At 40.1% G+C, this 13,754-nt stretch overlaps 1 long non-coding RNA gene across 1 annotated transcript; it reads left to right on the top strand.

Annotated features, from left to right (window-relative positions):
• The first annotated feature begins 7,963 nt into the window (after positions 1-7,963).
• On the top strand, positions 7,964-9,283 carry LOC137197613 (uncharacterized). The gene is made up of 3 exons (XR_010931480.1): positions 7,964-8,183; positions 8,712-8,837; positions 9,108-9,283. It is a non-coding gene; the product is annotated as an uncharacterized lncRNA (long non-coding RNA).
• The last annotated feature ends 4,471 nt before the right edge of the window (positions 9,284-13,754 follow it).

The following is a 13,754-nucleotide window of genomic DNA, read 5'->3' as shown; positions in this document are numbered from 1 at the left end:
AGCCATTTTACAGTAATGCAAGTGTTAAATAGTAAATTCACTCCAGCCATCATTCGGCACACACCTTAACTGGCCTATTACATGAGATACAGAGGGCATGTGGGAAAGACAGAGGGGAGACAATCCTCCAGAGTGCAGCAACAAAGGCTCCTGCACTGAATAAAGATGAGGAGAAAAGGGAGGATACACATCCACTTATGGAGAGAACTGAAACGGAGAAGTGGGTGAAGAATTTCCTTTTACCCTGCCGAGGAGGAGCCGCTCACAATGATTGAGGACATATGGTGAAATCAATCATTTTGTCATTTTCAAAACACTGCGCACAGGGCCGTTTAATGTGTGAATGTGATCCCGTGCATTCCACTAGTTCTAGCATGTAAGGTTGACATGAGAGGCAAAAATCATGCTCAACAGTGCTGAAAGGAGTGAAGCTTTATTGATTTTGATCTGGCTTGACAAGGCCAATTTGCCCAACACGGTCCTCTGAGATTTAAGAAGAACCCTTCAGAAACCTCATTTGTCACAGAGGCTTTCAAGCGATTGACTTAAAATAGCAACACCTGCACACCGAGTCAAAGGTCAGTACAGTTAAAATATGTCCATAATCATTTGGTTTTGTGTGAATAATTCAAATCAATTAATAAAACAAGCCAAGAAGGTAGAAAATCCCACCTTCACCCGGTAGCTCTGTCCATGGTGCTGATATCAGTATACATACAGCTGTTCTTCCTGATCTCTGCAGCTTTTTAACTTTTTCTGTTATAATAACTAATTTGAAGATCAAAAATAATGTGAAAGTCAAAGTGAAATGCAAAATTTAAGTTGCATGTACTGTGCTGTTGCTTTGGCCACACTCCCATTTCTTGCAGTAATCTGCAAAACAACAAAACTGCATGTCACTCAGTAATTTAATCTAGCTTCTTTGTGTGTATGTGTGTGTGTCTTTGTAAGCATGTGTCTGTGTGCATTTTGGTATTAATGAAAACCATTTTCCCACTCTTTCCTACTGTGAAGGATTTGCCAACAAGAATCCAATTAGATTTACAGTCCAATGACAATAGATCTCCCAGTAAATCCTGGAAGGTGTATTTTGGAGTGGAGGAAGCGTTACTGAATAGTTCATTCAGTTGTGGAACGTGCATTTCAAGAATGAAGCCCGTCCAACAATATGTGATTTTCCATTCCACAGATTCCTTGCTGCCCATGTGTCTTTTCAACAATTTGAAGCCGTCTCAGTGGAAGGATGATCCAAGCTTTATCACCTTAAGAAGAGTCACTAAGTCCCACATTAAAATATACTACAACAAAGCATACGGTTTAGCTTATACTCTTATTCTGTGGTTGGAAAAGGGTGATTTCTAATTATGTCACCTTTTCCCTATATTACTGCATCTCCACATCCATCTCCTGGCCTCTTTTCATTGATATTTGTGTTATTCTCCAACCTGCTGAACGCCTTTATGCAACATGTTCAATTTAGTCATTCTTCAGAGCATGACAGACTTTTGTATGCCCTCTAAATTGTATCCTTTCAAGAGGATCCTCCAGTATTGAGCATATTTTTTTCTCATGACTACAGTCCAGTCGAAACCTGGAGGTGGTCCACAGGAAGAGCGCTGGATGCTTGTAGTTTGCAGCAGTTCTCATACATTATTATACCTTTCAAATCCACTCACCTTTTCAGCATGCAGCTCTCAAGGGCAGCCAGAGAAAGGGAATTACAAAACGAACATATCATAACTTTCTGACAAGCTAAATGGCACAAGAAGGAGGGAAACAGACTTTTAAGTGTCTTGGGGGTATTTCAGCCGACATATTGCCAGTTGTTGTACTATCATAATCTTTTTATCAAACACCACTTTAGAATGTGAAGCTAACGTGCATGAGGAATGCCTGACAGTGGATAAGCCTGCTTTGGATGCTTATCTCGCTGAAACATGCTCATATGAGTAACTGCTGTCAGCTGCAGTCCAGTTCCTGCAATATTGATGAATGTTTATATTCAACACATGTATTATTGCTTTACATTATGGGTATGTGAATGAAATAAACTAATTATGATAAATGAATGCCTGGCAGAGCACCATTTCTTTTCAGATTGTCTTTATTCCATAAAGACCTAGAAACACAGAAGCCAAAGTTAAAGAAAAAAAAATGAAAAAAAAAACAAAAAACAGTAGGCTGAGATGTAGCCAGGTTCTGTTAATTACTGGGAAAAGGCTGATTGGACAGCTTTACATCCCACCGGCTGCATCTCAAGTTGCTGTGAATCCCCTGAAGCAGCAAATGTCATGGTCTAGTAGTTTTGCTGTAAACCTAGTACTCTAGGATAAATCCTGCATCTCAGAAAAGTCACTCTCTACATCTTTACTGTACATTTATTTACCCACAAATGTCAGTTCTAGGCATCCTCAAGAGAAATTAGTTATGAATACAGCCTAAGACATTTATTTCCACTCCTTGTTTGATACAAGATGATGGAGCTTCACTCATAAATAATCAATCAATCCCAGAAAAATATAGATTCCTGTTAATGATGCTCAGGCAGATAAGCCTATAAACCTGCATCATTTTATCCCATTGAGACTTTGTACTGTACAGTGAAGGAAATCTGACTTGCTCCGATTCATTTATCATAGTGACAGTCGCCTATAGATTTACCCTCTCCCCATAGGCTCTATCTTTCCGTTCAAGCGCTTTCCCACAACTTTTTTAATTTAGACATGCAGAGATGATAGCACTGCAGCGTGATACACGTGAGAGACATTGCATCGCATACAACACATCCATATGAAAACACACATATGAGCCACAGTGCCAGTATGAAGTCAATATTATAGCAAGAGCACTTCTGTGGATATCTTATACAGCCAGACTGGTTCTAAAATACAATTTTAATTGGGATTTAGTTCGGCTGTGTTTAAGTATGAAGGGATAGGAGGTGAAGGAGGTAAACGGGCAATCTAAACGTCTTAGTTGCAGTGATTGCCTTAACAACCTAATGGACAATACAGACACTTTAAGCTGCCTTAATCCCTAAAGACAAATGTTGAACAAATAATGCCTACACTAAGCTTCATACTAAAAGCAGCTAGGTAGAGTAAGTATTAAAAAACAAAAGAGGACTTAGTATACCTCCTGTTTTTGTTTTTATTAATATTTTTGGCATTTTGCAAAATGACTCATATCCACAGACCACAGCAGCTTAAAAACACTCTCTCATCACAAACTGGATGTTCAGCAGAAGATGTAGCAAGGCATTGATGGAATTATACAGCATGTTATGTTGTTGTGGCCTTGAGACTAAGAGGAGGAAAAATCCTGTTGCAGTACATTACGAGTGATTTGATAAGGTGTCCTGGGTTCTTAGCAAGCATCTTAGTCAGCAGATTGTGAAAGCTCAGTGCACCCCCTCAATGCTTTTCAAGGGGAAAAATAGTTTTAGACAGTGGGATGAATCCACTAAAATATGTGTTGCTGTTGTTTTTTCCTACACAGATGCTATGGAACCTGCCTCCTATAGGTCATGGCCACGACTAGTGATGTGTGAATATCTCACACCCACACACACCAAAATAAATGCTTCCTACACAGGTCTATACCAGTGAAATAGGAAATAAACACCAAGATGATATAATGCAATGGCATGAACCAAATCAATGAACATGAAGAAGATGCTGGTGCAGTTGGTAATAATTTCTCACGCTGTACTGAGATAATGTTCATGCTGATCATGCATCTTTTCTTGAATATTCTCACTACACTATTTACCTGTTGATCCATTTTTTTGTACAATTGATCGATCATTTCAATTATAAAATATCAGAATATGGTGAAAAATACCCTGTTATAATTTCCCAGAGCCCAAGATCGCATCTTGAAAATGCATTTTGTGTCAATCCATCAGTCCAAGCCCAAAGATGTTCAAATTTACAATGATATAAAACAAAAAAAAAAACACAAATCTTCAAAATAGTTGGAAGACACATGGAAGAAATAACACAATTCTAATGGTGCATAGTAATATTAATAGTATTCTGACATATAGTAATATTAGTAATTTATAAAGCAGCAAAGTAAGTGAAGTGGAGAAGAAATTATTGAAACAAAAGTAGTCACCAAGTTTTTTTTTAATCAAATTTGACTGACTTTGCTAAATGCATTTCAGTATGTTTTTGAAAATTGATCTGAAAATGGTGACAATGGTGAAGATGATTTTCCACCATTACTGTGAGTTTTACCTTCCAAAATCTATACCTATAGATAATTGCGAAACACAGACTGGGCTTCATTTTGATAAGCTAAACATAAATGGACTTCAGCCTTTTTCAATCATTATTAGTGACCGTGTCTTTCTTGGCGCTCACCCAGTATGCAATTCACTTTCTGAACCTAAAGAAACCTAAAAGGAGCCAAAACATGTGTTTTTCTGCAGTCAGGTGAGTGAGGAGGTTATCATTATGATACAGACGCTAGAATACGACCAGAAACGTGAAGATGTCATTTGATGTAAACGCAGAACAAATGGGACATTTATGTTTGCTCCGAGGCAGAAGGTGAGATTATGGCACAGTTGACTGATGCAGCGTTTCCCCCTATAGGACATGATCAGATTACTTCTCCTTTCTTCTCTAATGGCTTCTCTGTCTCAGCCCCTCCTCCAGCGGCTCTGACGGGGTGAAATCACAGTTATCAGCAGGATTGCCTATATCCTCTGCCACAAAGCAACATTTTATTACCAGTGGCATGGTGATGAGGGGACAGATAGCTGTCCCCTCCTGCTATTACACAAAAAGAAACTGCCCCTGCAGCTGTTCTCTCAGCTCAGCTTTATCAAACCCTATTCAAGGTTGCATCATGACAATAGTGACCACAGTAAGGACACACTGGGAGACATTTTAATAGGCGAGAGTGGTGTTTGTCTAACCACGTTGTCAGCAACAGATGAGCCTCTATCTGCAGTGGCAGATGCCTTGTAGTTGGCTATTCCAAAAACATTAAAGTGAATCTAATTAAACATGTATTCATATCAGTGTAGAGGCAAATTGGAACTTGCTTGATGGGATTCATGCAGATCACTGACAAGTTTCAGCTCGCCTGTTATTATGCGACACTGTCTGACTGTCTGACACATAGCAGTTTCCTACTATATCCGCATAATAAATCAGGGCAACCAGGATTTGTTAGCTCCGGCCCTGATAGAAATACTAAGGTCTAAGGTCTTAGAAAATGATGATGAAATACCAAAAATAAATTCTATAAAATATTTTATTTGGATGTTTGGATTAAAAACTCCAGAACTTCAGTTCTTCTTGTACAATCGTTCAATTCTATTTTCGGTAAGATTTATTAATAAGAAGGCCTAAATGTGTTTCTAAGCCTTCACTACACTTCCAGGACTAACATTTTAGTGGGGAAATGCTGATCTTTTATTTTTTTGGTGACCTAAGAGTAGTCAAATGACATTTTTGTCAGTCAGGAAACTGACGTCATCCTAAAAAATAACCACTTCATTTTAATTATGGAATGTAAACTCAGTCGAGGGTTGCTAATAGTGAGGACATGATCTCAGTGTCATGCAGTGATTTACTTGTCAGTATTTCTGGCCTTTCATCCCTGGATAAGATGTAAGCACTAATGAGCTTTGTAGATGACAGAAGACTTGGATGAATATGCTGTTTTATGCATCGGGGTGCTCATGCCATCTGGAAGCCAGTGGCTCTGACCACAGAGAAGGATGGAACTGCTAGAGATAATAATACTGGGACCAGTGCAGCCTTCTGGGAAAAATGATCCCTGCTACGTAAAACATGTTCATTGAGGTGTATCCCCCCTCTAAGATGTTGAATCTTTTAACAGCCAGGGTCTTTTTAATGAATAGCCTCATTCTCAATAGACACACACAAATACAACCAGTCCCTAGGTGGAATCTCACAGAAGCCTAAACAGTCATCCCTTTTTCTTCTTTAACTACAATGTTCAATTGTCATTTTTGCTACTGCTGCTAGCTGTGGCCATCAGCTGCTGCTGCTACAAGCTGCTGCTCTGGCAGTAATTTCTTTTAATATTGTAGCGCCACCTATGGGTGAGGTTATATCAAATGCTACAAACTTGTTCAGCATCCCCATCTGTACAACTTTGCTGAATTCGGTTGTAATGGAATGTTACATTAAAGAGATAAGATGGTTTAAGTATGGCAGTGTTTTATTAATGGTCACGAGGTGGAGCTATTGGTGTCATGCTTCAACATGTCGTGCACATTGTCTCGGAGAGCTTGTATGCCAAGTTTAATTTTATTGTAGAGTCAATTGTAGAAATACCATGTTATATTGTTACTGTAGCACCCCCTGTGGGTAGAATTGTATGAAATGTTACACACTGCAATGTGGCAATCAGGCCACACCTCCACAATTTTGGTAACCAATTATAGACACATTTTGTTCAGGTCATCTAAATATGCTATGTACCAAGTTTGGTGAAGATTGAATGAAATATCTGCCAAAAGAAGCAAAAAAATGGCGGGAACATTTTATTTGTGAAAAAGGGCCTACAATGGCTAAACAAACAAGTGTGAAAAGAAATTCACAATTTAATGGGGATAAAATGGTGTGGTCTCACCCACTTTTTCACAGCCTCTAAAAACTTAAATAGTTTGGTTTTGGATATAAATAGCTTGACTGAACCAGTAAATATTGAACTATGTTACTACTGAACATACTGTATGTTTGGATGGTAAGTCCTTTAGATATATTTTAAGTTAACTTATATCTGTTGTTATTTATCTTTACTCTTAGGCTCAACTAGAACGTGAGCGCGGAGGTTCCTTGAGCTTGAAAGAAATCTCAGCATAATGTATGCTAATATAGTGTTGGGGCTTGAATGTTTAATTTTATTAGCCATGTACCCAAGGGTTCTGCCAGCACAGTGGCTGGAGTACAGGACCAGAGTCTGGCAGGTGTAGTGCAGGAATGGAGCCTGGCAGCTGGGAGACAGGTAGGTGAGCCAGTGGAGCCAGGGAAAGAGGAGGCTGCTGAAGCACAACCACAGGAGACTATTGCAGCACATGAACTGGGGACTGCTGCGGCTCAGGAACTGATGAATGCAGCAGTTTGCGAACAGGGGTCTGCTACAGCTCAGGAACAGGGAACTGCTGCAGCTATGGAACTGGGGACTGCTGCAGCACAGCAGGAATAGGGGATTGCTGTTGCTCAGCAGGAACAGGAGATTGCTGCAGCTCAGCAGGAAAGGGGGCTGCTGCAGCTCAGCAGGAACAGGGGACTGCTGCAGCTCAGCAGGAACAGGGGACTGCTGCAGCTCAGCAGGAACAGGGGATCACTGCAGATCAGCAAGAACAGGGGGTAGCTGCAACTTAGCAGGAACAGGGAACAGCTGCAGTCCAGCAGTAACAGGAGACAGCCGTGATCAGCAGGAACAGGAGACAGCTGCAGCTCTAGAACGACGGACGGCTGCAGCATGGGCACTAAAGACTGCTGCAACAGAGGCACAGGAACAGGCTGGGCATCAGCAAAGGAGGCTGACAGCTTGGAAGCAGGCTGGGTGTCAGTAGTGGTGCTAGGCAGCGGAGACTCTGGAGAACCCCAATGCAGACCTAACAAGCAGATAGGTTGAATGAGGAGTCTTAATGCTCAAAATCAACAAAACAGGTTTACAGGTACTCAATGGAGAGGTAGTCCAAAACATGCAAACAAGTCCAAAGGGAAAATAGCAGGCAGGCAGGTCAAAAACAGTCCGAAGTCAAAACGACTGGAAGGGCAGCAACAGATACAGGAATAGACAAGATCAGAATCAAGTTGGCTGGAACATAAGTATACAATCAGGTAACAAATTAACATGGGAGGAACTTAGACAAACTGACAGAGAAAGAATGTCTGAGACTGGTACATGAACTGAGGAGCTAATGATGGAATAGGCAGCAGGTGCAGACAATTATTGAGTGGAAACAAGTGTGCAGATAGGTAAAGGAGGGAAAGTCCGAGGGCATCTATTGGACACCCTGAGAATGGCAGGTCTGGGGAGCGGGAAGAACAAACATGGACAGGGAGAAGTAATGCAGAGAGCTGGAGATGAGAGTGTGGCTGTAGAGAGGGATTGAGGAGCAGACTGTGACACTGGTTGCCTCATCTGAAGTGGCTGCTGGCCTTTAACTTGAAACTTTTTCATAGGTGAGGGATTCCAGTTTTTCAGTTGTTGCAGGCAAACACGTTCAGCTTCACATCTATTTTGCTCTTTAGGCTCGTGTTGCTGAGCTGAGAGCTCCACTAAAATAACTATTTAGCGTTTCTCCTCAACTTTAGAATGTATGTTTTACACAGAACAAGGACTGTGAAGTTTGTCCTCCAATCTGGGGAGACCCCGCACATAAAGATAGCAAAGCAGGTGCATCTCATGTACCTGGTGGACACAAACACACTGGTTAGAATGGCAGCGGATCACTGGCAGCCACAGTGTAGTTAGAACGCGATGCTGTATGCTGTTGATATTGCAGGTTACACAGCCAGTATGGACAGGAAGAATGATTACAGCCACCAGTAATTCTCAACATACATATTGGCATGCGAGTGTTGTATCAAGACAGAAAAAATACAAGCCTAAACTTTAAGTGTGTGGGGAGCAAAGATAAGCAGACAGTGTATGACTTGCAACCTTGCTTCTGGAACTATCTTCATAATTGTATTGTTTGTGTTTTGCAGTGGAAAGGCGAGCCAGATATGGCTGACAATCCTGTTGCTCTCCTCACTGTGGTTTCTGACAACACTACTGGTGTGGTCCACTTCAGCCCTGAGAGCCTCTCTGTTGTAGTCGAAGATGAAATTGCTGTGAGTGGTCTCTCCAGGTTGGCTGATGCATTCGCACTGTTGTTTGGCATAATGTGTGCATTGCATTTGGACTATCCTTAGACTCATTCACATGTTCCCCTTTATCCAGAAAATACTGATGTATCTTGATGATAGTAAACCACTGAAACAGTTCCTACTGAAAATTACTTGTTGAAAGAGTGAACCAAGTGTACTCCCACGAAAACCTATGTTTCTTTGGCTAGTTATAAAGATGCCTATTCTCTAACACTTCTTTGATGTTACTTACAGGGTGAAAAATATGTGGGAAAGAGCCATAATGCACAGACAGAGTGAGACATTCACACATACTGTATAATTTTCTCACTATTTACTAATAAACAGTGCTGCATGAAAATTACATTGTGATTTAAGGTGGTGCAGTCACTTTTCACATAGGAATAAATTAATTTCCACAACTGTACAGATATATAAAGCAATGACCTCTTTCACTGATTTGCAGTAGTAAATGAGTTAAAGATCCTCATCCTGAAAAGTGCCAACAGGCAGACATTTTGGCTTGCCATATTAAGAAAGGCGCAGGTGTTACTAATAACATTAACGACAGCTCTGTTCTGTTTAAGCGTCCCAATAAGGCATAACAGTTTGACAGTGAGCCAACATATACAATACCAGGACCCTGAAACTGAAGCAGCTAAATGGAATTCACTTACCATTAACCTTAACTATGTGCATTAAATTTATCATCTATGACATGTCAAAATGTCTTCTAGGAAAAAGGCCTATACCAGCCTCACTTCAAGCATACATTTATGTAACTGCAATTCGTTTGTTTACACAGAAGGTGCTTACAAATGTAGATGACTTTTTCAAAACAAGTCAATCATACAATAGAGGAAAATTTGTAATTAATTGATTCTGTATTATTTGACTTCACAAAGACCTCTTCTGATTGATTACTACTTAGAACAAAGTTCAGTCTTTGAATGTGCTCAAAATGTTTCTCATGTTATTTTACACTTTATTTTCAATTTTCAGTAAAATAGTTAAAACAAAGAATATGGACTTCAGAGTCTTATTGAAGCATGTGCCATTTATTAAATGGTCAGTTTTAAGAAATAGCTGGAGCCACACTAACAGACTTATAGAAAAAATTTGGGATTTTGTCACACTTGTTGGTTAAGGTATACAGTAGTTAAATCTAGATAACTTGCTACTCGGTTAAGGCTGGGGAGCGATTGTGTTCATGGTTAAAGTTGTAGTAAACCAAATTAATGGCTGAGATCTGGGAACATGATGACATCGCTAATCTCAATGAGACTTTTACCAAGCTAATAAATGAAAAGTAAACCGACATACACTTTTCTCACAGTAGACATTTCCACTTGTCAAATACAAGTTTAATTAATAACATTATTAATGGCTGGATTTATTTTAGGTGTTCCGGTTACAGAGCTCCTTTTCACAGAAGACATTTTGACATGTCTCAGTGGGAAAAAACACATGTAAATAATAAAATGAATGATGGCTGAATTCCATTTTGCTGTTCCAGTTTCAAGGTCTTGGTAATGTGCATGTCAACTCACTGTCACACTGTCATGACTTGCTGGGGCACTTGAATGGAACAGAGCCATCGTTAATGTTATTAGTTACACCTGTGCTTTTCCTACTGTGACAAGTCAAAATGTCTGCTGTGAAAAAGGCTTATAGTGCAATCTGCCTCACTGGCATGGTTTATTGGCTCACCTGAATGGAAAGGAGCCATCATCAATGTCATCAGTTACAGCTGTGATTTCCTTGTATGACAAGTCAAAATGTCTGCTGAGAAAACAGTCTTGTACCAAGTTATTACATAGAGATGTAAGAGGTTGCAAGGTGAGGGTAGGTTTTTTTTGTAACTATTAACATAATTAATAAAATCAAAAAAAGATTCCATGGGAGATCTCTTAAAATGGACAAAGATGCAAAACCATGACTTACTCTTAATGTCGGCACTCATTTCTTTCAAATGTGTAGTTTCCTCACATCTCAAGTGTACCACATGTATTGATTATGAGACTAAGACCCTAAGACTGATCAATTACTCAGCTGTGTGGGTGGGAGCTCAGACACAGCTGTCAAGTTAACTATCTGTTTTTTTGGGGTTTTTTGGAGGGGGGGGTTGTTCTTGTTCTTTTTCTTTCTACACGTACAGCTGTCCACTTTGTGAAAGTAGGGTAATGTGTCTGTTATGCAGAGCTTAATACTTACTAATACTAATAATGCTTTTTTTTTTTACAAGGCCTTTAGGGCACAATTACTTACTGTATCATGGCCTGTTCCAGATAAGGCATATCCAATAAGAAAGACAGAGCTGCATTCTCTCTCACTCGGTTTCTCCTTTCCTGACATGTTGCACAAAGCCTTTTCTTGTGCTGAGTATCTAAGGTGGGTGAGTGGAAATGGAGGGGTAGCACCATCTGGTGGATCCCCTCACATTAAACCACAGTGACAACACGCAGCAACATTCAAAAATATAGTAGTTTAAGAAGAAATTACAAGTCACAGAATGACTATAGCAGTTGAAACTGATCACCTCCTCAATCTACTCTCTGCTCGCAGATACAGGACCTAAAATACAAGTGTATACATTTATAAATATGTATGCATGTGTAGCTTATATGTATATATGTATAAATATATCTGGGAATATATGATTTGGCATTAATGTATACAGCATGTGTTGTTGTGTTTTTTGTGTGTATTGCATGTATCTGTATATTTTCATGTGCGGCTGCAGACAATGAAAACAAATTTCCTCCTGGGACAATTAAGACTGTTACTTTTTAGTGCTGTCATTGGCATTTGGCCTCAGCACACTGTCACTAATGCATTACTCTTCAGTCAGCTCACCGCAGACCAAATGCTAATTAAAAAGCTACATGCTACCCCTGTTTTGGACAGGACATAAGAGTTGATGTCCTGTTAAGAGCTGTGCTCTTAACTGTGCAAACATTTTTTTGTATGCCAGTGACAAAAGCGTGCCTAGAAACTGCTTTTGAAACAGGCTCTCCAAACTGGCATGGCTCACTGTGACAGGAGGCATGGGCACAAAACTACCAGATGATGACACCATGGGAGATGGGAAAGGGGCAAGAGTTGGTCAGAGTCAGCACCAGACTGACTACATTTTGTCCAACTGCAAAGAAGGGAATAACCAACTTCAAACTTGGTGCAAAAATAAAAAAATAACCAGCGGCTCTTTAGCATTTTGTACTTAAAGCAGCTTTATCTACTTCTTGGTTTTTTAAACTCTTTCATTTTGCATAAACACACAGCAAGCAAAGTGTGGGAAGAGGGGCAAATTGGTTGTCATTTAGAGGATTTATTGCACAACTTAATGAACTGCAGTGCAAAATGAAAAGATGGAAATTATATGTCTGACATGCATCACCCACTGCCATGCTCAATCATTTACTGGTGATGGTTTGACTGATGTGATTTGAATCATCAGCGGAGGAGCCTCTAAATCAAATGTCATGTTGTCAGTTGACGCATCAGTGTTTTCTCTTTTCCCACAGTGCATCATTATGCAGGATAACAGCATTGGCCACAAAGTTTTACAAAGTTTGTCTCAAAATTACCTGTCAGCTTAAGTGTGACAGAAATAGACAGCAATGCGCGCCCTGTTTCTTAACCATGTTTCTGTATGCTGTGATACTCTCAGCTGTGTTGCTGAGTGCTAGCGAGGTTGGCTAAACCACTCAAGAACCAGAGCAGACTCTGCTCAGCACTGCTCCCTCTGCTGCTGTCCAGTGAAAGCATGATTAATTTGTTAGCATTCGACAGCTACAGCTCCCATGAGACTTTGACAGTGTGCCGATGGTCAAGACTCACAGGATATGTTGTCAGGTCTTCTGCTTTCTATAGTATTTTAAAGAGCTGAGAATTCCCAGTTGTGAGGTGATCTCACACAGACCAACATGTTGCCATCACATAGGGCAGATGGTGCTTTAAAGCTGCTCTAAACAATATTTTTATGTTAAAAATTGATTAAATGAATACATGTAATGTGAACGAGGTTCCTTGAAGTTACTCTGTAGTTCCCCACAGCTGTACAGAGCTTTTTAGCGTCCTTCAGCTCATTGTTTTGGTTTTATGTCTATATGATATTATTTCAATGACTATGTTTAGATGGATGAAATATTCCAGTTTTTGCCCTTATTCTGAAAAAAGACAATAAGATCCTCATGAAACCCTCTACAAGGCTGTTTTTAAGGACCGTTTCAACAAGTCGGTTGGCTTTTGGAAGGAGAGATACTACTGGAGTAATTCAGATTGTGGTAGGGATTTTACCTCTAGTAAGCCCTTTATTGCCTGCTTGACACTCTTTATAGAGGAAGGCAGTGGTTTACTATAAAGTTCTACTTCTTCACACAGTTTAAAGGAAGGACAAATGGCAATGAGGAGACATTAAACATTGCAGAGTGACCATCCCTCAGGCAGGAAAAAGACTTGCAACCAGGATCCGATCTGCATTGTGGAAAGGTTTTTGAAAAGGAAGGAGGTGAGAGAGCCATGAAAAGCAACATCAAGCCAGGGATGAAATGTATTAATATTTAATGAGTTTGTCCCTTTCTCTCAGGGAGCTCCCTCCAGAGATACATGAGTAAAGTAGAAATTTCAGGAGATATTGCATGAGGCAGAGTTTGGACACATATATACCCCTGCATTTCAGCACATAACAGCTTTTCACAGTCCTCCTGCACTGTTAAAAGTCTTTGAGTGCAAATTCGTAAACTGTTTGAAATACCAATGTGTAAGATTAAGTGGCATCTAGCGGTGAGGTTGCAGATTGCAACCAAATGAATACCCTCCACCTCCAAGCGTGTAGAAGAACCTTCAGTGGCCACGAAACCCTCTATAGGCCCTCTCTAGAGCCAGTGTTTGATTTGTCCA

This window comes from Thunnus thynnus, chromosome 14 (assembly GCF_963924715.1).
Source record: "Thunnus thynnus chromosome 14, fThuThy2.1, whole genome shotgun sequence".
Lineage (NCBI taxonomy): Eukaryota > Metazoa > Chordata > Actinopteri > Scombriformes > Scombridae > Thunnus > Thunnus thynnus.
This window is presented reverse-complemented; position numbering and strand designations above follow the sequence as displayed.